This window comes from Eulemur rufifrons, chromosome 17, assembly GCF_041146395.1.
Source record: "Eulemur rufifrons isolate Redbay chromosome 17, OSU_ERuf_1, whole genome shotgun sequence".
In the NCBI taxonomy this organism is placed as follows: domain Eukaryota; kingdom Metazoa; phylum Chordata; class Mammalia; order Primates; family Lemuridae; genus Eulemur; species Eulemur rufifrons.
The window spans coordinates 7,927,190-7,953,324 of record NC_090999.1 but is presented as its reverse complement, the minus strand read 5'-3'; the positions used below and the strand labels follow the sequence as shown (position 1 = coordinate 7,953,324).

The following is a 26,135-nucleotide window of genomic DNA, read 5'->3' as shown; positions in this document are numbered from 1 at the left end:
ACACCGGCAGTGAGCGGTAAAGTTGAGAACCATCAGCTGCTGCCACTGTGACATTAAAAATTATAATGTGGATAAACTAATTGTGTTTGTTTCATGGATGATTCATGTTAGCATATACTTAGAATCTGTTTTGGAAACTAGAACTGACAGCGTTTATGTTGCAAAAGTAGATAACCACCTTTTCAATATGCTAAATACAGATAAAGTTTACTCAATAGATTCACAAAGCAATGACAGTTATACACCTGATGATGAGTGCATGTTACATTTTGGAGTTAAAGCATACAGGGTCAACAGTCTATTGTGACTGTTGTTGTTAAGATGCCCGTCGTGAAGGCCCCTCTCCTCAGCACCTCTTTATAATGAGCTAAAGAATAAGCCAAGAAGCTTCTTTCCTTCTAAATTACCAAACAATTCATTTATGTTATGTTTATCACAATATTTTAATAAATCAATAAAATTCATGATGTTATAATTTACTGTGCCCATTGATTTTAGACTACCACTTCCACAGGAGAATTATAGAACAAGAATTGTGTCAATCCATCATCATACTTTAATATTAGCTTGAAAAATGATAAGCGGTGTTCTAGATTGTTGATTTTTTTTTTTCAATATTTAAAGAGAAAGTGAAATTGTCTCTTGGTTTCTATCTTTTTCAAACATGAAATTGTAAGGTTATCCCATTAGTGCCCCAAGTGGCTTAGTGTGTCACTCTCCCATCTGGACAGATGACTGCATGAGACACTCTGGTCTCCGTGGCCAAAGGGCAGTGCCCTCATTTCTTGCTGTGACTGCCAAGAAAGTGTTTGAATAACACTATCTAATGTCATCGTGTTTATTATGCATACTGACACATGTCCATGGGGAACTTGCCTGAAAAGAAATATTCATTTTTGTTATGATAATATTGAAGCAGTAATACTACTGCATTGTTATGAGCCATTTGCAGTGTTAAAAATTAAATTTATTATGATGAGTATTTTACAATAATAAAGTAGATAAAAAAGAAATTATGTCATTAATTTCCTTAAGGAGAAACTGAATCTCATAGTGCCTTAACATACCTCTATTATTAAGGGAACCTAATTACCATACTCTTGGAGGAATGCTCTTGCCTGCCTGAGCTTTGGAAATAAAGGGTATTGGCGAGGGGGTCACTTGTCCCCACTTGGTAAAACCTTTTGGAGTGTTCTGGGGGAGTCAAAGGGGTTCTGGTGAATGCTTTGAGACACAGTACTCCTATCTCAGTGCTTTCTTTAATGAGCAATACCTAAGTACTTAAGTATATTTTAATGTGTGCCTGAGTATTTTCCGTAATTAGTCTGGTAATTTAACTTCCCAAATAAGAATTTGGATATGAATTCACTTTCTGTTATTAAATTCATAGTATTTTTTAGTTTTAGATGTTAATATCTACTTGAAAGATTATTAAAAAGAGCAAAAGTGATAATTTATGTAAATCCATTTTGTAAACTATAAGGCAAGAGATATATTTATATATTGTTATGATGGTATATTTTACCATTTAAGAATGTGTTATTAAAATCTTAATGAGTTGTGAGAAGTGAACAATTAAACATAATAAAATAATTTTAATTAATTTAAAATTATTAAGGATTTTCAAATAGACCACATTAAAATTTGGAGATCTAAATTTTATATTTAACAACCTGAATTAAATCTGTTCCATTTATTTATGGATTAATATGATATGCTTTCCTTTTATTTTTTTCTGCACAAAAAATAAAATTCATATACAGTGATAGAGCATTTTCCATACTATTGTAAGAAGGAGTCTGTGTAAAATGAAGGGCAATGGAATCTGATCATTCCAATTAGGTCAAAAGAGAAAAAAGGTGAAAATGAAGCTATGGAAAAAAGAAATGGTATTGGTGATACTCTCTTTTCTATAGGTCTCAAATAATGTCTTGTTCAACATTATGTATACATGAAATGTATGCATGCATGTCCTTGTTTATGCATATATCAATGCAAACACATATTCGCATATTCCTCAGTTATACTTTCATTTCAGAGATGAGATATTCTAAAATGTTTCTACATCATATATATAATATTACTAAAATGCTATATCACTCATAAAAAAGTCCTGCTGCTTTAAAGCAAGTCAAGTTACACTATTTGTTAGATTTAGAATTCTTTACATTTCATTTATTGCACATCTTTACTTGTGAGTTTGCAATCTCATCAGTAGACAAGTATTCATGGATGACTTCACAATGTCTGCTTGTACCTTGTTCCCATTTCATTTTTACCACCAATACTCTCATTACTTTCTGACTGCTGTGCTATTTATTACTGCTGAGCTAATTGCTGACATTTCTTTCCAGATCAAACCTTTCATTACTAACATCATTGTCTGGAAGTGTTCTGCCCAATAATTTTGAAATACAATTTTCTGGGCTAGTCTTCACTTTAAAAGATGTGCACATATATTGGTTCAATTGTCGGCATATTTATTTTTCAACTTAGAAAAATAAAACACACAATGTACTTAATATATCTATAGAAAATATTTGATACATATCGTACATAGGTTTTTTTAGCTTTAGTGCAACTTAACTATTGCTTAGAATTTAGATGTCAGCAAATACTTTTTTCCACATTGATATAAAAACAGTGTACCTGCATATTTGCTGTATTAATGTGTATTTATAATCCTGTAAGTTGGTAAATACTTCAGTTATTGTCTTGGACATCCAACTATATCAGCTGAAGAAAACATAGACGGTAGATGGAGAAGTGGAAGTTTGAGTCACATATTTTAATCATAGACTGTTTAAATTTAGATCCATATGTATAGCTGTGTTTCAGAATTGAATAAAAAACATTTGTGGTCTCAATATTTGAGATTTCCTGGAAGTATTAATAGGTACCTTGATGCACTTTGGAGCCACTTCTTAACTTTGGAATTCCTCAACAGGTAGCTCAAGTACCACTCGATGGCAATAGAATACCATCAACAGACCAGATAAAACTTCTACCTTTAAGCTTCCCAGGCATGTAGAAAGACTCTCAAGAAATTAGATAGCAGTCCATATCCATGTGCTATTTCTCATCATTAAAATAATAAACTTTGTGGCCTAAGAACCCCAGAAATTCTAAACTATATTTTATTAATCCCTTTCCATTGCTCTGACTCATCACTGCATTGTATTTCTTGTCATAAATCTCACTTTTGATCTACATCAATCATATAGATACATAGATAAGTATGTTCCAACTTTTTTTGGATTTTAGGAACTAGCAAAAAAAAAAAAAATAAAGAAAGAAACCTGAAATACTTTGCCAATCATGGATTTCACATTTGAGAAAAAATGCTATATATGGCAAAAACTACAATTGGCAACTTCAAAATTTTATGCACAAAAGGAGTTAATGAAAAAACCTCTAAAAATGTCATTAAATAAGTATACATGGTGAATATACTTATACCTACAAAAAAGTTCTAGAAGACACAAGCTTCCAAAAAGATCTGTTAGACATAAAACACTTGTTCAAGATAAAATTTGCTAGAATAGTTAACTTTTCTCCTTTAGCACTTTTTTGCCTCTAGTTTTTGAGGAAATATTTCTGTGGCATCATGACCTGCTAAAGCAGATTGGCCCATACATTTTTGTTGTTGATATAAACACTTACTTCCTTTTGATGTTTTTTGAGATATTTGCTAATGAATATTAACTTTCATAAATATTGAAATTTTACATTTGTACTTGTTGGCGAAGTGTTTTGGTTAAAAATTGTCATGAGGAGTAAAGATTTGTTTTCTCAGCCCTTCATCTTCAATCCATATATTAAAAGACTGTAAGTCATAAACATTTCTTCTCTTCCCTCAACTTGTAAACCTCCCCATAGGAGGCTTGTTGGGGGGAAGATGGTATGTTTCCTTTTATTTAAGTAGGTACAACTATACCATTTAAATGTAACCAGATAAAATATTTTAAGATTTTTGTGGACAATGTTGGCCTTAATTACCTTTAAAATGGTTGACACAACATGGTTGGTGAAGAATTATCTAGTGGGTTTTGGATGGCAGACAGCCTTGGGGTGCTGGCACCCCTGAGAGCTTGGCTGGGTCTTGGGTAACTGGAATTCTCCTCATCTGAATTTTCTTCCTTGGTTGGGGTAGCAGACTGGAAAATCTGATTCATCATTAGTATCCGAATCCCATAAGAACATGATGTTGTGGTTAGACACGTCTCTCAGAAGACAAATGTAAAACATTTTAAATGCTTATAGGTTTCTATAGGGGTTAAGAACACAAGTTCTAAAGTTCAAATACAGATTCTACCACTTAAAATCTGTGTAATTTGGGGCAAATTATTTAACCTCTCCAAATCTGTTTCCTTATCTTTAAAATGAGATAATAACTTGCTATACTGAAGGTGCATAGAAATAATGGTATAATTCCACTTTGTGCCTCAGCTGCTTTTCTGATATAACAAAACATATAGCTCTTCCTTATCACATGAGGATACGGGCAGAGGCAATTTCAGTGGTGTGGGAATTGAGTCCTTGTTATCCAGTGGTGAGTTACCTACCTAATAAAATACAAGTTTTTCTTATCTTTATTATTTTTATCTTTTTTTTCTTATTTTCTCTCCAGTATACTAGCAGGCAGAGATTTATCTTCACTATTTTTTAAGAAATATTCATAGTCTGCGGTGGTCATTTGTGAATTCAGGAAAGCACATTATTATTGGCTGAGGCTGACTTGTAAAGTTAGGGCAAGAAATAGAGAACATAGCATAAATCTATAGAGCTAAATGAGCCTTAAATTTTCATCCAGTCCATCAGACGATGTGAGCAGTTTTGATAATGCCAAGGAATCATTTAGGTCCAGATGGACTAAAGTCATAAAGGACCAACCTCAGTCTTTAGGAGCTTTATAAAGCTGTAAGCACAGCCTATAGACATACAAACACACACTAAATTCAAATTATGCAATATTAATGATAGAACTAACTTAAGGTGTAATGTACACTCAGGAGCCCCATGTTTTTAAGATACCAGTATATAGGAAATGTTCCAAAATAGAAAGAGATATATTCAAAAAATTTTATAGAAAAGTCTTCAGAATTCCCAAAGAATAATGTAATATTTCGACAAATGATAAGGCACGGAGCTGTTGTGATTGCATGTGTTTAATGTACAGTGCTACAGTATCTGTAAGCAAAGTCGTTTTGTTACAGATCAGTTTGTCTTTGTTTAGGTTAAGTCCCTACCCCGCTCCACACGTGCCCAACCTCACCACAGGACAAAGAGCGAATTCAGAGATTGTTCTCAGGCATTCAAGAAGAAGTGTAACAAATATACTAGAATTCATGAAAGATTGCAGGCCAAATATTTAAATGCTGCCATCAGGTAAAAAATACTGACAAGCAAACAGAAAGCACAAGGAGAAACTAAAGTCCTACAAGTGCAGGAATGCCAGCCGTATATTGAGTCTGCTTGTCCACCTGTAAGTTCCCACCTCCACGACAGCACCTTGAACCACTGTCCCGAGGCACAAGGTAACGCTTTAAAGTTAAAGGACAAAATGTTCCAGTCTAAACATACGGAATTTTGTGATAAATACCCAAGGAGATCATATCCTACAGGGAATAATTATACAAAAATGTTTGTATAATTATGATTTAATGTGTTGAAATGCATGTTTTCAAGAATTTACTCATCTGTTTTAAATGCATCCCTCTGATTTCTTTGAACCTTTTAATTTATTTATTTTTTGCAAAGAAATATTTTAAAGTAGTCTCTTTGGCTATGTCTTAACCGAACACATTGTGGAAAGGACTTAAAATGCTTAGTCATGTGCGTTTTCTTATTGGTATTCCTTCAGTGCCTCGGCAGAGGGCAATGACATAATACCTAACAAGTCCAGCCAAAGGAACAGGGCCCACTCTGTTTTGACAGGGTATTATTCATGATCACTGCTTTACATAAATGTTAAAGGATATCAAATAAAGACATGAGCTAATTATGCAAAAAAAATTGAAACAAATGCCACTCTGAATGCTGGGAGATTAAGATGCAGTATTCTCAGTAGTCAGATAAGTTAATTTATTTCTTAGGAGAAAAGGCCTTAAATATATGCTTGAGATATGTAAAAGGGTAAACTATCATAAATACTTTCCATCCGGTAATAAACAGAAAGTGGTTCCAATTCCGCCATAAGGAAATTTTCCTTTGTAATTTAAAATTTTACATTCTCCAAAGGTGTGCACGTGTGTAGTGTGTGTGTGTGTGTGTGTCAGAGAGAGGTAGAGATTGCTTTGAAAATAAGAATTCTGCATTCATTATTATTGATATTATTTGAAAAGAACATATATTTATAGTAAAACATGTGCATTGTGGCATGTTAGGAGGCATTTGTGGGTACTCCATATAGCAGATATGTTTCTTTACCTCTATTTAATTAATGCTTTTTTAAAAATGTGTTCTAATTTCATTCCCTTGCAATCATTGCCATTGTCTATTTGATAACTGAGAATTGTTGTCTTCAAGCGTTGTTTATGTCAAAAATGTAAAATCCTATGAATTTCACGGATTGATAATTTACGACATCAGAAATGCCAAGAGGTTTGCTGAACTATTACCAGGATGGTCAACTATAAATCCTATTTGAGAAACCAAGGGTACTCTGAATACGCTGAAATCAATTTCATGCCAGGGTAGAGAGCTGCTTCTGAAATCACTTGAAGTTCTTAATCTGTCATTGCATGAGCTTTAGTTTGAGCCACAGAGTGAACAAAGATGTTTAACTTCCCTGGAGTGAGGTCCCAAGTACGATGTGTATACCCAGATATAATAAACGAAACATATTTTATTAGTGGCATTTATTAAGAGTTTACACTCCTATTACGGGGTTCAGATTTACACTGATTCGTGAATATGAGCTAGTGTGTGATGACAAGTATTTCTAGTCTCTTGGTACCAACACTCCTGTTTTTGAGTCTGACACTAGGCTTCAACAGTTTAGAGCGGCAGCAGACAGCACTGGGCTTTCAATTGTATGGGAGTAGCTGTCCCTACCAGGGCCCTCGGCAAAAGTCCAGCATTGTTTGTTTGACTTCCTTCCTCTTCTCTTTCTCCTCTTCTTTCCTTCACCACCTCCTGCAATCCATTCTGGCCATGGACAGCAGAGATAACGACTGGACTGCAAATGAAAAGCTGAGCTGGCTCTAAAAATATTACTCCTTGCAGCTATTTAATTACAACAGGACCTTCGTGCAGGAGCTTCACCATGCCCCTTGGAAGGCAGACTCAGTAATTTGGCTGTCGATCCTGGGTAATTTTACACCTTAGAGTCTGGAAAGATAACAAATCGAATTACAGAGTTTTGCCGATTCTCAGAAAACAAAAAGCCAAAATTTCAGGAAAGAGTCAAGTCTTTCGAAAAGTCTTTTCTAAATATCACGTTTTATTAAAATAAAAATTTTAAATATTCCCATTAAACCTGTTTGTAAATCACTGAAAAGTTACCTATTTAGAATATTAAAGCCTTCCTATGCTAGTGCTACTTATCCTTCGACCTGCTGTCCATGTTAGTAGGTAAAAATGGCCAGGACATTAAAATGTAGTTTTCTTTCATTGTCTGAAAGATCGGATTATTTGTTCAAAAGGGCTATAACATAGTGAATTATTTTTAAATTAATGATACCACACCAAATAGTGATTCCTCCATCCTTCAGTTCTACTTTTATTTTGTACAACTTAAAAATTCTTTGTTTTCTTTTAAAAATAAAATTGGCAATGATATTGCTGGAAATCTCTGAAATTAAATGTTTTTTTCTTTTAAAATCATTTTGTAGATAAACAATGTTCCTGTTTTCAGACATGCATGCCTGTTTTATCTTCTAAAAATCTAGGATTGAAAATAATTTAGGATTTTACTTTTTTAAATAAAGTATACATAAAAGTATGTATGCTGTCAAGTACGACTTCTTCACTGTATGTGTTGGGAGACTCAGTTATAATATTGTACTCAGTTACAGATAGTTTCTTTCCTTTGCTGATTAACATTTCATTGTGTATATATACCATACTATATCCATTCTCATTATGGAGCATTTGAGTAATGTCCAATTGAGACTGACAGGAGAGTATTATGGATTTCTTCCAGTGTACTTAATGTACAGATTTCTGTTGTGTATATGCCTGGGGTAGAATTGCTAAGTATGTGTATAAAGTCATTTAGAAGAGATTGACAATCATCAAATTTATTTTACCATTTTACATTCCCACTCACAGTTTATAAAAGTTCTGATAGCAACGGATACTTGCCAATATTTGGCATTCTCTCTCTATTTCTCTCTCTCTCTCTCTTCTCTCAGTTTTAACCATTCTGATGGGTATGTCTTGGCATCCCCATGGTAGTTAAGTTATATATCCTGATAAGTAATGAAGTTCGTCATCTTTTCATATACTTATTGGCCATGTGGGTTATTCAAATACTCTCTTTCATGAAGTGCTAGTTCAAGTATTTTGGGGGGTTGCCTATTAGTTTTGTATTATATTGCATTCCAGACTTATACATTACAGAGAGAGAATGAAACTATTTTTTTCCATAAGTGTACTTCCACTTTCTTAATGTTGTCATTGGTAAACAGAATTTCTCCATTTTCATATGGCCCTATTAATAACTTTTTAGTTTCCTTTTATGGTTAGCACACTTTGTGCCCTGCTTAAGAAAGCCTTGGCTACTCCAAGGTCATGCATGATGTTGCATATTTTACTCTCAAAACATTTTCATTTAGTCTTTCACACATAGACCAGCACTCCATATGGAATTGAGTTTTTGTATTTTTTTGCTATGGAGGTTAAGGTGCATTTTTCCACCAGGCAAAGGCACCATTGTTCCCTCTCGACTGCGGTGTTGCAACTCTCATAAATCAGGTGTATGTGTGGCTTGGCATCTGGATTCTCTCCATTCCACTGTTCTGTTTGTCTCTTCTTACTTGGAAACCACACAATCTTAATTACGCAGTTTCATAATCTGCCAGGTATCTGGTAGGCTCAGTCATCCAGGTTTGTTCTTTCCCTTCAAGATGACTTGCTCTTCTTGGCCCTCTGGGTTTCCATATAAATTTTAGAATTCACTATCCATTACCTCGCTCACCTGCCCCTCCAATAAAAAAACATGCTGAGGCTTTGACTGGACAATGGTAAATCTATCAGTTAATCCGAGGAGGCTGAAACCTTTATGATACTGTCCTGCCAATCCATAAACATGGTATTTCCCTCCAACATTTAGATTGCTTTAGCTTCAGTAGTGTGGTGTAGTGTTTGGTGAGGAGGTCTTATACAACTTTCATAGATTTCATAAACATATTGGATGTTTTTCTATGATACTATAAATACCATTATTGTTTTAGGTGCCTTATTGCTGGTATAGAGAAAGAAAACCAATGCTTTTGTACAGTGGCTTTTTGTTTATACTTTATTGCTCAAGATTTCTAGTCAAAGTGATATCAATGAATGACATCTCATTCACATCTAAGGAGAAGTTTTCGATATTTAATTCTGGTTATAATTTTTAAGTAATTTTTTGTTATCAAAAAATGAGGGGATTCCCCTCTATTCCTAGTTTGCAAAGATTTATTTTTTTTTACTTACTAATGACTGTTGAATTTTGTTGAGAAGATATATTTATGCCTCTTTGGGAGTTTGCTTAAATCATTATTATGGTTATTTCACAATGTTGAATTTATTCTACTTCTTTCCTGGAAACACTAGCATGAACCAAAAACTCCAAGGAAATTAGGAATAAAATTCCATTTATAATAATAATAAAAACTAATAAATACTAATAACTATAACTGCTAATTTATAATAATTATCACGCTCATATAAAGAAGGTATGCAGAGTTTAGATATTTCTTTCCAGCTATCATACAGTACACATATTTCATTTTTAAAAAAAGAAAACAGCAGAAAGAGGGCAAGAAGCAAGGAAGGAAGAAGGGAGGTAGGTTTCTGATCTAAAATCCTCAAGTGGAACACTTAGTGCTGAAGACGGGAGGGGACACAGGAGAGACAGGGGGTCCTGCAGGAAACAAGTTCCAGCAAGAGAAGAATTTCAGGGGGGTGGGATGAGGTAGCTTGAGAACTGCATTTTTAGCTACCAGTTGCCTTAGCTTCTCTCATACTCAGGGCTGCGCCCCTCCCCGATCTGTTATTAAGCAAAAATCAGGCCAAGATAAGGTTGCCATAATCCAAAAAGAAGTAATCACCACAATAGTTTAAGTATAAGACAGTAAGTTGACACAAAATCAGAAAAAGAATAAAGGAACACAATGATAATATCCAAAAGGCAGAGAAAATATAACTCCAGAAAAATAAAATTACCCCTAAGTGATGTAAGAGAAAGTTAACCATATTCTTTTTTATAGCCTAAAGATATTTAAAATCATGGGAAAAAATGAAATCAAAGAAGAGATCATGAGAGAAAGTAAGTATGAAAGGAATAACAATGAGCTGGCTAAGCTTGTGGAAAAATAGGGGAAAAAAGGAAAACTAAAGCCATCGCCGAAATGAAACCACATTAGAAGCATCAAGAAGAAGAATAGTACAGAAATAAAGAGGACTGTAGTGAGGAAATAAAGCAGAAGAGAGGAAAAAAAAAAAAAGATGAGAAAGCAACTAAAAAGAAGGCAATAGGTATGGAAGAGAGAGAACTGGGAGCTAATATATGGGTTGTTATTTTTACAGCTCTCACCTGGGAAAGTACTTTTTTTACAAGAGGGAAATAACAGTTTGGCTTTTTAATTCTCTTCTGCAGTTTTCAGTGTCAGAGAGTATCTGAATGATTTCTACAGAATTAGGAAAGAGGAAAAGTGTGACACGAAAACTGTACAACTTTCTAAATAGGGCACAATTCCAGGGACACCTTGCCCGAGAATGATGTGAGTTATGCTTCTGGAGGTACCATGAACATCCCATTCTAGTGAATCATGCCTTCTGGGGTTTCATCGTGGGGACATGCGGCTAACTTGCAGGCAACCAAAAACCACCTCGAACGTGCATTAATAGGAAAGACAGGCACCCATGAACCTTTCTTGCAAAATTATCTTAAAGACAACATAGAATCAGTCAAGACCTATATTATTCACCTTGAATTAGGTCTAGACATGCAATTATAGTAAAAAGAAAGTTGGACTGCTGTTGAGAGTGTGTGAAATAAGAAATACCCTGTACTTTATCAAAATATATACTATTTGCGTTTTTAATAAGGTGGTATTGTTTTAAAAATAACCAAAACCTCATTTTTTAAAAGCCACCTTGCTTAGTTCTGAGCTAATACTAAATACAACCCCTTTAAAATGAAGAGTAGTAGTGTTTCCTTTCAACATCATCAAATATTGTGACAATTTGTACGTGTATGTTGTTTTAGAATTGAAGAAAGGATTTCTGCAGATATCATCTTATTAATACTCACAGCAACCTAATTACATTGGTACGTTATCTCTGTTTTAAAGAACTTGTCCCAGGTCATCTAATTAGAAAATGTGAACCTTGGATCCATTTGGTACACAGTTCAATGAAAAGTGTTTAAAATACTTCGCTGAATTTATGTTTTTGGAAGTTGTGGCTGAAATAAAGAGAATCAGGTAAAAGATGCAAAGGAGTTATTTGAGGTACTGTAAGAGCTGGGAGTGGGTGGGGGTGGATAGCATTATATAAAATCCAGCTTCAAAGTCAGCATCTAGACAAGTTCTATTTTCTGTGAGCTTTTTGGGTTGGTTAGATTTTACCACATTTTACACTCTCTTTGAATTGCAATCTCATTTCAAAAAATAAAATAATTTGAATAAACTTATTTGTCGAACAACTCTCCATCTTTGAAATCAAAACTAGACTGGCTTTGAATATGAACTCTAAATAATCTTGAATCTATCTCTTGCTTTTGAATTCACCAAGAAAACAAAATCTAGACTCCGTTTGAGAATTGCTTTATGATCTTTGTTTTTTGTTGTTCTTGCTTTATTTTATTTTTTTATCTTTAAGTATAGATAGCTAAGAATCCAGACACAAATTCAGGGCAAAGGAACAGAAGATTAGAAAACTAGAATTTGCTAGGCAGGCTAGTGGGAGGGTCCTTTTGTGATGAAATGTTGCATAAATAATGCCAACGGGGGTCTAAATTCACTGTTGCCATGGAGACCTTTGTGCCTGGCTGAACTCTATTCTTTTCTCTTTTAAGAAGGCAACCACTAGGCTTGCGCTATCTCTGATGGTGTCTTGCTTTGCTTTCTCTTAAACTGTTTGCGAGTGAAAGCAGAAATTAAATTATGATAATTTGGCGTCCTGACTTTATCGAGGCTGTTCTTCACTCCCTTCACGGTTTTTGAGTGCCGTGGTGCAGGGAGGGAGGAGCAGGTGGGTAGAATGCCTGGAACTGCCTGCACCGTGGCCTGGGGAAGGAGGGAAGAGTAAGCCTTCATCTTTGGGACTAGTCGGCTTGTTTGCCTAGACCACAGTTTTCAAGTATTTAAGGACCATTTATTTCCAAAGGTACAGTAAAGGTAAAAGAAACAAAATGAAAACTAACCGTATTTGGTTTTTCAGTGCATTGATTATTGATGTTGTTTTTGAGATGATTTTTTAGCTAAAGTTTTAAAATTGCAGATTAAAGTTTGGGGTAGGAAATATGGTAAGAATTCATTCTGAACTCATGGTTGTCAGTTTATTCAGTGTGTGCACATTAAAATTATAAAAGCCAAAGAATCAAATTAAACAGAAAGTGGTTTTAAGCATCAATGTGCCATTTCCCTATTAACTAACCATTGTAACCCTGACCTTTTAATCACTGTTTTTAGTGAAAGTTGGTGTGTCATAGAAACATACTTTAGAGGTTATGAAAGTTAGGATTATCCATGTAAATAGCTATTTATAAGCCAGGAAGAAGTAAATAAGAGTTGATTTGGAAATTGTGGGTCTTACTTTCCTTCAGTGCACAAATAAAGGAATAATCCCACCCAGAAAGAAATTATTTATGAAGAGTAAAGGCATAAAAATCACACAAGTAGTGTCACTATCTGAAGTAACTTTAAAAATCAATATATTGGACAGCTAACTTGTTGCATTACGCTCTCTTTCTTGCAGAGATTATTTGGTTCTGAATAAGTTTTCCTTTAGAACTAGAATACAGTAATTACATGTTTTGATCATTCTAAATGGTACAGGTGTAAATAGAATGCATGCACCCCGCAATTATAGAAAACCTTTACCATCCAAGTGTTTCCAGGTTGCTTTTATTCAGATAGCTTATTGACAGAATTGTAGACCAAAATTTACAATGACTTCATAGATTTCACCTGTGCCTCCCCTGTAGTTAAAAATATATTTGTGATGCCCAAAAGATTAAAGAAACAAATTGATTTCAGAAAACTGGCAATTTAACATGATTTAAAGATTTTTTTCTCCACAGTTATTTATATCACGTAGACACATCTGAAGACAAACTAAATAGGTCCTTTAGATGACATTTTAAAACATAAGCACAGAGTCAAATAAAATGTGATTTAAAAAAAAAACATTTTGAGGATTTTCAAATGCCAAGTTGCAAAATCCTTTCTTTCTAGGCTATTTTACTCATAAGTTTTATCCACACAATTAAGAAAAAAATTAAAATATTTTCAATTGTTTAAAAAAATTGCCTATTTTACTCAAAGTTTATCCTCTATATTTAAGAAAAAAAAATAGTTTCAATTGTTTGAGAATTGCATTTGCTCAGATAATCCCAAATCTAGTCCACCTCTGCTGATTATATTGTCAAGTTGGAGGATCCTAGCTACTAAGTCTGACCAAAAGTTCTAGGTAGAATTGCTCAGAAACCAAGATTTATGTTTGTGTTTCTACAGTAGCTTATTATCACATAAATTCTGTTTTGCATTTATTTTATGATTCTTGTATTTTGCAGCACCTTATATTCAACAAATACTTGTTGAGTCCCTCCTACATGCTAAACATTGTATGAAGTACCATGCGCAAAAATGGAAAGAGGCATTTCCTAGGGTTTAAGAACTGAAAAAGTCTGGTGGGGATCCAGATGTGAGAACTAGTCACTGTGATGTAGTAAAAGAATTGCATATGGTGGCATGGACACGGAGAACAGGAATAGGGCGATAGTTTATGCAGCGCGTTTAAATATGTGTTTATTGGATGTTCCTCATGTAGCTGAGATGAAGAAAGGTTAAGTGACTTGCACATAATAACCATTAATAAATGGATATAAAGATTATTCTCAGATTGTAGCCAGAGGAATCCTATGAAAATGTAAATCCTATCATGTTATTGCTTTATTCAGAGTAAAAGTCAGTTCCTACAGTGGCCAAGAAGGGCCTCCAAGGTCTGCCACCTGCCACCCCATCCCTCCCATGTCTCCTGATTCTGCCCTCTTCCTCACTTTGCTCCAGGATAGAACACTCCTTGACTGTCTTACAACATGCTTCCAGCACTTGGCCTTTGCATTTGCTGATTACTTTTGCTTGAAAGACCATCCCAGCTCCCCTTTTCTCCCCAGCCCCCAGCCCAGATATACACATGCCTCAAGTCCTCATTTCTTTCAGATCTTTGCTCAGATGTCACCTTGTCAATGGGGCTGTTCTTGGTGATCCTACTTAAATTGCCTCCCCACCATCTCCTCTTCCTGAATTATTTCTCTCCATTGCCTTTACCACAGGTGGCTCTCTTGTAATCTGTCCTTTCATTTTATTCACTGTTTTCTCCACTAGAATGTAAACTTCATGAGGGCAGGAATTTTTGTTTAATTTTTTTTCACTGATGGATTTCTAACAACTAGACCATGTCTAGTGTATTTGTTGAATGAACAAACAAGAATATGAAAATATATATATATAATGTTATAATATTTTATGTATATTTTCTAACATAAAATATACAGTATTCCTTTTCTTTCCCCAGACTTTTTTTTCTTTTTTTTTTTTTTAGACATAGTCTCGCTCTGTTGCCCAGGCTAGAGTGAGTGCCATGGCATCAGCCTAGCTCACAGCAACCTCAAACTCCTGGGCTCAAGCGATCCTCCTGCCTCAGCCTCCCGAATAGCTGGGACTACAGGCATGCGCCACCATGCCCGGCTAATTTTTTTCTGTACATATTTTTAGTTGGCCAGATAATTTCTTTCTACTTTTAGTAGAGACGGGGTCTCGCTCTTGCTCAGGCTGGTCTCGAACTCCTGACCTCGAGTGATCCACCTGCCTCAGCCTCCCAGAGTGCTAGGATTATAGGCGTGAGCCACCGCGCCCGGCCCTTTCCCCAGACTTTTAAAAAACAAATACAGTGGTGAGTATTGGAAGTTATCACTTGCAACCCATTATTCTATCTTAAGTAGAAGAGAAAGTGGTCAGTTACCGGCAGTGGATTCAAAATTGTTTATGCGCCAACACCCTTAACCAAGTCTCCTGTGCTGTAGCAGAATGGGACTTGAGAATGTCCCTTCTATGGCATGGTAGATGGTGTCAGGGGGACTGTAAGAAAAAAACTCCAGCCTCTTGTCTCCTCTCACCACTCTCCAGTTGTGGAAAGTTGACAAATGCCTTCAACTTGTGTGTCAGCCTTTTCTTCGAGCATGACAAGCGTGGCTGTAATGGTCATACCCCAACTCTCCCTAAGGTTCTGTGGTTTATTCACACGTTCTCCAAAGTATGTTTTTAATAAAGCACACATAAAGAAGTATATATTACCTCTAAAATACTAAACCATGTATTTCTTCATGTTTCCATCCTCCATTAACATGAGAAAAACAGCTCAATGACCTGAATTATTTATGTGATCTTATTCAATTGGCAGCTCTGTTTAAGTTCTACTCAAAAAACAAAAAACGAATACATCCTCAGGATCCTAAGAATTACCAGTGAATAGTAGTCATGTCTGTGGTGATATTGTTTGACCATATCTTACACTGGCTTATCTGGAAAGCATGATGACAATGGGTATATTTCTGTCACTTGTGGATCAAATCACCTGCTTCTATTTCATTTCCTTCATCCTCCATTTGACCAGTTTAATGGAACTCAGCACATGTGATTTTAAAAGTGAACTCTGCGAGCTCTAGGAATTCCATAAACACTATATTGTGGCTGATTACCTGTGACCTTCTCCTGTGTATAAATATTTTTCAAATATAGGAGAGCAGCCTATTGCAGAAATAAAAATACTGAGTTAGTCTATGGCTTCCAACAATACTGGCTTTTTTTTTTTTATTAAAGAAGAAAAGCCAAGTTTAAATGTCAGTCAACTGATTATTTCAGTACAAGGCAAATAGATGAGAGGCTTTCTGCATCGTGTGCGCCTCAGATACTCTTTGCACGGATACTGTAACATCTGACTGTGTGTTCCTACAAGGAGAGTAACTCTGAAGATGATTATTTATCGCACAGCTTTCACATTAGTCGCACATTCCTCTTCATGAATTTTATCTGCCTCAGTTCATTTCAAACCCCCATGCTCTTCTGAACCAATTCCTGGAAATTTTCATCAGCATTAATAGAGTTTCTTGGAGAGATACTGTATTCACCATTGAAATGTTAAATGTAATTAAACTTAGTTGCTGAGGTTGGGGATTAACGGCACCCCCATTATCAGGGAGCATTTCTTCCCAAAATTGGAAACTGTAAATACAGAGGCAGAGATGAAAAAGAATTAAAGAGGGAGACTTTGAGTAAACTGCGGGGCTGTGTCTGTAGAATAATCACAAGACCATGGGGTGTTTGGCTATTTGGCCCAGCCAGTTCCGGGCTCTGTTTGCAGTGCCAGGACCTGGTGCTGCTGTGGACTTGATATTAGTTTGCAGATTCTAGCACATTTGGGCATCTATTTGGCAAATGTAATGCACATGTATTGGCCACATGTCATACGTTTTCCATTCAGGGACTTATTTTAACTCTGGGTATATAGAATTAAACAGGAAATTTGCATTTCTTCATTTAAAAATTTATAAACTTGATTCCTCCTTTTATTTTGTTATTACTCTGAAATAAAGATTAATAAAATTATTTTGCACACCCAGTGTGCTTCTGATTATCTACTTATAATATCTCATTGAATCTCACAAGGTCCTTATATGTTAGATGTTATTCCAGTACGATAGATGTGAAACTTTAAGCTGAGTAATTATTTTATTACATTTTCTGCGATTCCAGAAATAAATTAGTGCAGGATTTTGAACTCATGTGTGCTCAACTGAAGCTCACTGTCCTTCAGCCTTCTATCCAATGGCACTGTTCAATTTAACCATCTCACTTAGATTTTAGAAAACCTTAGTAGATTTCTGCCTGTTCAAAGGCACCCCCTCACTGCACGCCCCTCCCTCTGTCTTGCATCACCCTCATCCAGGTGCTCCACGAGCTTTTCCCTTTTTCTGCAAACTTTTTGACCCACTGATCAGCATGTTCTGATTTGGAATCCCGCAGGGCCTCGAGCTCAGGGCTTGGTGATAGGATGGTGTGGGAACTAGGCATATCAGAATCCCCAGGGCAACTGTTATAAATGCACCTTCCTGACTCAGCATCTCAAAGATGGGGATTGCACACCTGCATTTCTAATAGGCTCCCTGGGGGACTGCTAGTGCCACAAATTCAAAAACCATACATCCTATTTTACAGATACAGAAACTAGTGTGAGGGGGACAAGTTCCTGGGTGATCTGAGAGTTCTCTGCAGGGAGTTAGGCCAGGATGGAAGCTGGAGACAAGCACATCACAGTGGAGACTAGTGCCGGTGACAGGTCCAAGGTGATAAAGCTTAGAGGAGTTGAAGGACATGCGGCTAATCTCATTCTTATTGTTTCAGACCCACTCTCTGTCGTCGGCCTTTCCTTAGTGCTGTGTTCGTGCGAGTGCATGTAGGATAAAGAGATGAGGAGGTGGGCAGACCAGGGGAAAATTACAGGATGGGTCATTCAGTGCTAAGAAGGCGAGTGTTAGACTTGAGGGTCAAGGATGGATCCTATGATATCCTCCTTGTTTCTCTAGCCACTTCTTCTCTCTTCATTGCTTTCATTCACAGATTGCTTTCATTCACAGCCATCACGTTGCTTTTTTTATTGTGCACACTTGTTTATCATTTCCATTCTATTTATTGAGTCTATGGATGGTTAATATTTCCAGAGCATCTCATAATGATGTTTTTAATTAAATGACATAGTGTAGTTATTATTATATCACTATTTACTGAGCTTCTACTGTTTACCAGTTGCTCTTTTAAAAACTAGAAATAAAGAGAACACAAAGTTCCTGCCCTCAGGGAGCTGTCACTCTAGTGAGCAAGAACATTCATTATATGCTCATTTATTTGTACATGATATAAATGTACTGCTATACCAAAATTTATGTTAGAAAATATAATAAAACCTAATTTTTACAAGATGAGAACAGTACATTTAAGTATAAGTTCAAACCTTTACTCCCCATACCCCACTGGGTTGCCTTGTGCACCCCACTTCAGAGGCAACTGCTGCCCCCAGCTAAGGCAGCTGCACAGCTGTGAATTGTAGGGAAGTCAGAAATAAAATCCGAAACCTGACATATGAGAAATAAGTAATTTATGAAGCTTAGACATTTGTCCTGGTAAGGCCCTCTGTCTTGATTATAACCTGAGTCTGAACTTACTGAAGAAGACGATCATATCATTGTGAATGATTGTTCTTCATTTGCAAATGAGCACGTAATCAACAATCATTCTGCAGATAAGGAGCCAATAAGACAACATCAACAGTGCAGTTCATTGCATCTAGGTGCTAGGAAGCAATCCAAGGTGTGTGCTGATCTTTGTGTGCTGATGACGTGTATTAGACTATGTTTATATGTCCCTTTGGACACACTGTTTAGTAGATCATGATCAACATGGAAAGGTGGTGAAGCATTGCATTATGTACTTTCTATGCAAAGCTATAATCAGAGCATTGGACCAATTCCTTCAAAGCAAGCCTATGGAATTTTCAGGTTACACAAGGCTAAGAAAATACACACATGTTTGGATGCAGAATTTGGTTTCAAGAAAAACGTAAAATGCTGAAAAATATGAAATAGAAACAAAAAGATAAAAATTTGAAATGCATGTCTAGCCTTATTTATAGGTTCAAAATTCTCAACTGAAGAGGTTGGTAGTGTAGGGAAATCTGGTTTGGCAGAGGTTCAGAAAAAAAAGTACTTGAAGTTTAGTTAAATTCAAATTTCATATAAAGCAGCTATTTGGCAAGGTTAGAAAGCTCCTATAACCTTAAGTTACATTAATGGAAGTTCAATTTCAAAGTTATAAGAAAAGTGATGGCTCTTACGTACTTGGCCCTTTTCAGACCATATTTGAAATATTGTATGAAATATTGAGTGATATGAATTGGGGAAGAGACATTGAACAGGTGTGGCCAGATTGAAGGGACCCCTAAAAACAGTGTTGAGATCTCTAAACTTGCCCCTGTTTGAATTACAGAAGAGAAGATATGGTTTTCAAATGTGGGTAGTCTGCTCTGTCAATGAAAATTTCAATGTAATGATTCAGTGAATCAAAAGACAACTAAAACAGAAGTCAGAATCAGAATCAATTATTAGACTTTTATAAGAAGGCACACTATACTAGAATAATCCTTCAGTGGAACGGGATGCATGTGAGTTTGAGCTGCTCAGGAGCTGCCTGAGAGGCTCACTCTTGAAGAAGGATGATGAAATGAATGACTTCCTAGATCCCATCCAGACATAGAATTCCATGAAACGTTTAAGACCCTGTGTCTAGGTTGATCAGAACTAGATGAAGTTTTGGTGTATAAAAATCTAGAAAAGCCATAATGATATATGCAGTACCCATTTTTCTGCTGCTAAGATTTCTGAAGGTAAGAAAGGAATTTTGAAAACACTGTCCAAGTGATCAATGTACACTTGCTATTTAAGACTGAAAAAAGAATAGGAAAATTAGAGTATTCACATAAATATTTATTTATTCATCCTATACATAAAACTCCATGGAAAATATCTTAAACTATCTATTGAATGTCTGTTTCCTCACCTAGCAACTGGTGAACCATGGGTGGTCTATTCCTTTGTTCCCTCATATGTAGAACAGATACAACAGTCGTAATAGTGATGATATTATTTCCTGAGTCCTTATAGAGTATTCACTCCACTGTGGACAAGAAAGGAGGACGTTGATTTTGGGGGGGAAAATGCCTAAGTTTATTAAAATAGAAAGGTTCTCCATGCTGAAGTAGTAGGATACGATTTAAGTCATTTGGTTTAACTATAAATACCAGTTCTACAGTATTTATTAAATACGCATGTCTTTTTGACTGTTTAATTTCTGACCAGACTATGGCTTTTCCCACTTGTATAGCAAGGGAAAATTGTTTGGGGAAAAATTGGCTTAATATGTACAAAACAGCTGCTGGAATTAGGGGCAGCTTGCCACCCGGCACTGCGGCCAGGGAGGTGAGTGTTGATCGGACCTGCCTTCTCTATCAGGTAGAGCTGCAGTCGATGGAATTACAGTACCTAGTTTCAGGGGACACAGAAAATAATTTGGCTGTTCCTAAAAACGCATAAACAAAATATTGGCTAAGCACAGACAGATGTTAAGGTTATACTTTGTACATGAATTCATGTACTTGAATTCACTTTAATGGAGTTGAGCTTATGGTGTAAGATCTTGCAGCTCATTATAACTAAGTTGTTATGGGCTGCTAATTTGCTAGAAGCTGCTGTATCATGAGCTAGCCCAACTGTCTTGATGGGTCTCCTGGTAGTTAATATGGATTAAATGTGAATCTTTTATTTTTTCCCCCGTGGTCTCACATAATGATATTAGCTTGTCTACAGTGTGACAAATTCAGTGTACCAGGAGCATCTGGTACACTATTCTTTATGACTGAAAATAAGCCTGCAAACTCGTAATGCACATCTATTAAGAAGCTTCCACACACTGGAGTAGATGTGGAAGGGTGATGACTATGGAAGGAATATGCTGGTCACAGATCATTTTGCTCTGACATATATGAACTATATCGACAGTGGTACCTTGATCACTACTACCTTCCTCCAAGTTCTTGTTTGATTATCAGGATACAAAAATGGATCTGTCCCTTGTTAGGCTGTACTTACTTCATTCCCAACAGAGCAATTTCAAAAGGGAACAAAAAATAAAAAATAAAAAGAAAGAAACTAAAACCTTCACAGCTTGAAGACAGGTTTAAATTTAGTCTTTTGAAGTTGATCTGAGAATAGATCACACTGAAATGTTCAAATCATTAAGCTACTTTAGCAAAGAGAATGTTTTCTTTTAATTAAATGCACAGTATTGTAAGAAATGAACAGTAGCATCAGATCCTGTTGTCCCATACGGATTAAACAAGCTAATATAAGAATGTTCATGTTTTGAATATGTTACTACCTAAGCAGTGGGGAAATATATTTCATAGATGAAATAAAAGAGTTGGCATGCATATACATATTACATACCTTACCAAAAATAGGAAGGACCTTTGGGCCAGCTGTCACTGTATTGTCTCTGCTATATGGCTGAGTAATCTTCAATTATTCACTTAACCTCTCTGATTGCCAGTTCACTCTTCTTTATGCAAATGGATTATATTTCATATCCTAAATCCTTCACTGGATCATTGTGAAGATAAAATAATTACAGTAACAATATAGCTGTTTTTATACAGCTAATGAAACTCTTATGCAATATGTTAGGGTATAATTTTAACATTAACTCCCTCTTACCTGGTGTCAGCCCTATGGTAACTTAGGCACCTCCATCAAGAGGGGATGTGACAGTAGCAATTAAAAACCACCCTCGGCCGGGGGGCGTGGTAGCTCACGCCTGTAATCCTAGCACTCTGGGAGGCCGAGGCGGGTGGATTGTTTGAGTTTAGGAGTTTGAGACCAGCCTGAGCAAGAGTGAGACCCCATCTCTACTAAAAATAGAAAGAAATTATATGGACAGCTAAATATATATATATATATATATATATATATATAGAAAAAATTAGCCAGGCATGGTGGCACATGCCTGTAGTCCCAGCTACTTGGGAGGCTGAGGCAGGAGGATTGCTCAAGCCCAGGAGTTTGAGGTTGCTGTGAGCTAGGCTGACGCCATGGCACTCTAGCCTGGGCAACAGAGTGAGACTCTGTCAAAAACAAAACAAAACAATAAAAACACCTTAGAGACAATGAGGAACAGAAGCTCTGAAACATACACACACACACACACAAAAAATGGGTGGAAAAATGTCAGCAACATAAATGAAGTCGAAGAAAATGAGACTATCTCTTTGGTTGTGAGAGCCAATAGCTCTCTGTGTCCACAACCCCAGAGGACTTTATTGTGTTCACCTAATTATGAAAAAGCTCTGCAGATGACAGGGACATTTAGGGACAAGCAAGCTAACATCTTTGTAGTGCAATATAGTACAAGATCCATATTTACACTATTGACCCTCAAATGTCAAAAAATGAGTTAAATTTTATTAACTATTTTCTTGTCAGTGAAATAAATGAATTCAATAAGAGTTCAAAGGGCTTCTCCCTTGGAGTATGGAAATAGATGAGATGGTGCATCAGATTCAATAAATGAATAAAATCAGGATTGTTGTTGAATTTCAGCCTTTTATTTATGTCAAATTCCTAATTTATTTGCCTGGTATTCAGTCTGGGCCTACATTCCAATCAGAATTAACTCTATTTACTTCCTGAAACACATCCATACATATTCAGCGTTTGTCCAATTCTGAGCCTTAAGTCATGATGCTGTTGTTTTCATCTGTAAGACATTCCTCCACCCTGTCATGTAGTCAGATAATAATGTCTCCTTATCAACCTCGGATTTGGCATTGCCCCTGATTTCTTCCTCTCCCCATTCCCTTCTGGGGAGTTTTTTTCTAATGGGAAGTTGTCTTTGAAATTCACTTATATCTCTTTCAACACAAGTTAGAATTTTATTCATATTCTAGTTAATGACGTACAGATGTCAACTCTTCCAGACTGAAAACTGTCAGCAGGATCCATACCTGAACTAAATCTGTGCCCAAGTTTTCCTTGCCTGTGTCTCTCAGCACCTTGCAGAATACTTTGTACATAAGTATCTGTTGCCCTATCATTCCATAAATGTTTATTTGACACCTAATATATAGTAGCTACAAGTGATTTGGTTGAAGAAGATAGCATCATTCTTGCTGTGGAATAAAACGTGATAATAACTCACAAATAATTGGAACTTGTGATTTGCTGCCTGGCAAATAAGCATGAAGGGTTCAACACACACCTGCGGTTGCTGTCAGTGAGCAGGTGGTGCTCCTTTGGCATTTCATTTGTGTACCAGAAAATGCTGATATTGTGGTTCTGAAGAAAAATTCAGCAATATCACCATATTGTTGGGGGCAAGTTTTGTTTTCCAGTGATCAAATTATTTAACTCTCTGGGAATGTGGAGCCACTGAATATACATGAAACATTCTTGAAATGCTCACAGAGCTTAAAGAGCTACTGGTGAAATTTGTTAGAAAATTTTATGTTAGCAAGGAAGTGAAATGATGAGAAAATGAATTATTCTGCCATGCAATGATGTAGGATAAAAGTATCTGAAAATGTCAATTTTACGATTCGGTTTTTTTTTTTTTAAATGTAGATTTCACAGTTTGGAGGCAAGGTCAGTAGAAAGCGAGTCTCTAAGAGGCTTTTCTCAAAAGTGAGAACAGTCTTCTTCCTCACTCTGAAAAGTGTTACGTACATTTCTTGGTGGCCACAAAAGGAAGAATAGCTTTGAAGATGGGAGGAACTGGATGGTAGTCAGTAACCAGTGGAAACTATTAAACAACAGTTTGAAAGAAGATGTGGTGAGAAGTTTTAGTTGTTTTAGGTTATATCTATAATTTCAAATTAATAATACTATATTAACATTTGAGAGTCTATGTTTTTATATAAACAAAGAAAACTGAATAGGGACAACCAATAAGATTTGATCAACATATTAAATTGCTCAAATTAATATAAAATTTTCAGAGAGACAGATGTTGGTGCTTGTGGTAGGGAATATTTCATTTAATGTTAAAAAATGTTGAGCCATTGAAGGGTTAAATATTAGGAACAAATCATTTTTATCTTGGGAAATAAATAGCCTCTAAAAGTTTCTAAACAAATGAATGACATGATCATTTTTGTTATTTCTAAAGATAATTTTTGGCTATATTTTGGAGAACAGATTGAAATCAAACAGGAGCAAAGGCAGATCCTCTAATTAGGAGACTGAGGATAGGAATCTAGGCAAGAGATATCGGTGGCTTAGAACTGGGGCTGTGCCAGTGGATCACTCAGTGGACAGATTAGGGATGACTTGTTATGTGTCTCTGGAGAGGACAGAGTCCAGAAAGATACACACATTTTAGGATTAGGCCATTTGAGTAAATGATGGTGTCATTTTGTGAGATAGGAAAACAAAGGAGCACAAGTAGGTTTGCATGTTTTGGTTGATCTTGGTTTTGGATGTGAACCTCTGGTGTTGGGGACTGCGTGGCAAAGAGACCAACTGGATAAATACCAAGAGCTAGTCATGGAGGCTGTGGGAATGAGTGAGATTATTCAGAGAAAGTGTAAGAAAATAGAACTCTAAAAAAATCATGAGTAAAACGGTGGCTTAAGAGAGAAAGAGACAGTCACAGAGGAAAACAAGAAGGTGAGAAGAGCATCTGGAGAGGTGGGAAGGAAAGCAGGAGACGGTGTCTTGGAAACCAACAGAAGAATTTGTTCCAGGAGGGAAGAAGAGGCCATCAGAGTAAAATGCTGGCAATAGGTCAAGGGAAATGCTGGTGGTGTTTGACAATGAGAGCACATATGATTATTCCACTGATGTAAACGTTTAGCTATTCAAGTTTCAATGAAGAGTGTCCAGTGAGAAAGGATAAACGTTATCCTTTTGTCACTCAAATATTTCTGTTTGGAGTTGCATTCCTCCTAAAGCAGTTTAGCGATACAAAAGATATACAATCCTGTGTGTGTGTGTGTGTGTGTGTCTGTGTGAGCATGTGTGTATACACACATGAGAGAGAGACAGAGATTGAGAGAGATAAAGTGCAAGAGAGCATACAGGCAAGAATGAGAAAGAACAATTTATGGGAAAAGATCATAGAAATCTTGCATTAGATGTGCCACAAAAGTACTTTAACCTCATGTTGTACATTTTCTCAGATAACGTTTTGTGTTTGCTCTACACCATTGCACACTTTCTCGTAGTGATCCAAAATTTTCATTTGTTGAAGTCATCCATTAATGCACTTATCTATCCCTCCATTCCTCATGTACTGAGTCCACTCTGTGCTAAGTGAGATGAAGGTGATACTGCAAAGGCTGGTTCCTGCCATCAAGACATGCGTGGCCCAGGGGAGAGGACAGGCATGTGGTCAAGTGGATTTAATAAAGTATTGTTGGTGCTGTGAGTATGATAGTCAGTTCTTCCCAGGTGGAGAGAGTGAGGCAGAGGTCAGGAATGCACTCATACAGAACTGATGGCAGTTAAATGAAGTGCGGTTGTGTTCCATCACTGTAAAATTGAAAGGCAAAGGCACTGCCCCTAGACTTGAGGGAAAGGAAGAAAGTGGGGAAGAGGAAACGGATGCTTGGAGCAATGAGTGCAGACTGAACATATGCGAAGCCCGTTTGAGGGGATGCACATCATCAGTTTGGGCTGAGCCTGGGGTTATGCTGCTTCCTCTTTCACCCTTTGAATATTGGAAGGCTGCTTTCTCCACTAGGTAGAAACATAGGCAAGAGTGTTGGAGCTGCCTCCTCACTATTTTCATTGACCTTGTTGAGCATATCTGAGTTTGGCATTGCCCCTCTTAAAAGTTAAGGGCCATTATTAGAAGGAAATATTTCAGTTTTAGAGTGAACTTGAACAGTACAATAAGTATAATTCTTTCTATGGCTGTAAATAATAATTCTAATATTTTATTTCCAGGCAAGTGGAGAAAACTGACATAAAAGCAAGCATGAAATGATGAGCTAGAATCCTTCCTTATTAAAGAAATTTATTTTATTCATTTGGCTGTGTTGTTCCTGGTTCTATAGCCTCCGCTCAAACAATGAAGATATTAATAAATAGTCCTGGAGTT

General features: G+C 36.3%; 1 protein-coding gene across 5 annotated transcripts in view; it reads left to right on the top strand.

Moving 5' to 3' along the window:
* The window catches only part of CTNND2 (catenin delta 2), an 826,820-nt gene that overhangs the window by 265,287 nt on the left and 535,398 nt on the right, over nt 1-26,135 (top strand). For 2 of the 5 annotated variants that reach the window (XM_069491983.1, XM_069491979.1), the window contains exon 1: nt 12,377-12,537. The exons of 2 other annotated variants lie outside the window; for them this stretch is intronic. The gene's annotated coding sequence lies outside the window, so the exon portion shown is untranslated. Of the gene's footprint in view, nt 1-12,235; nt 12,549-26,135 lie in introns of those variants that run through there. One more of the 5 variants, XM_069491981.1, reaches the window with a different exon arrangement.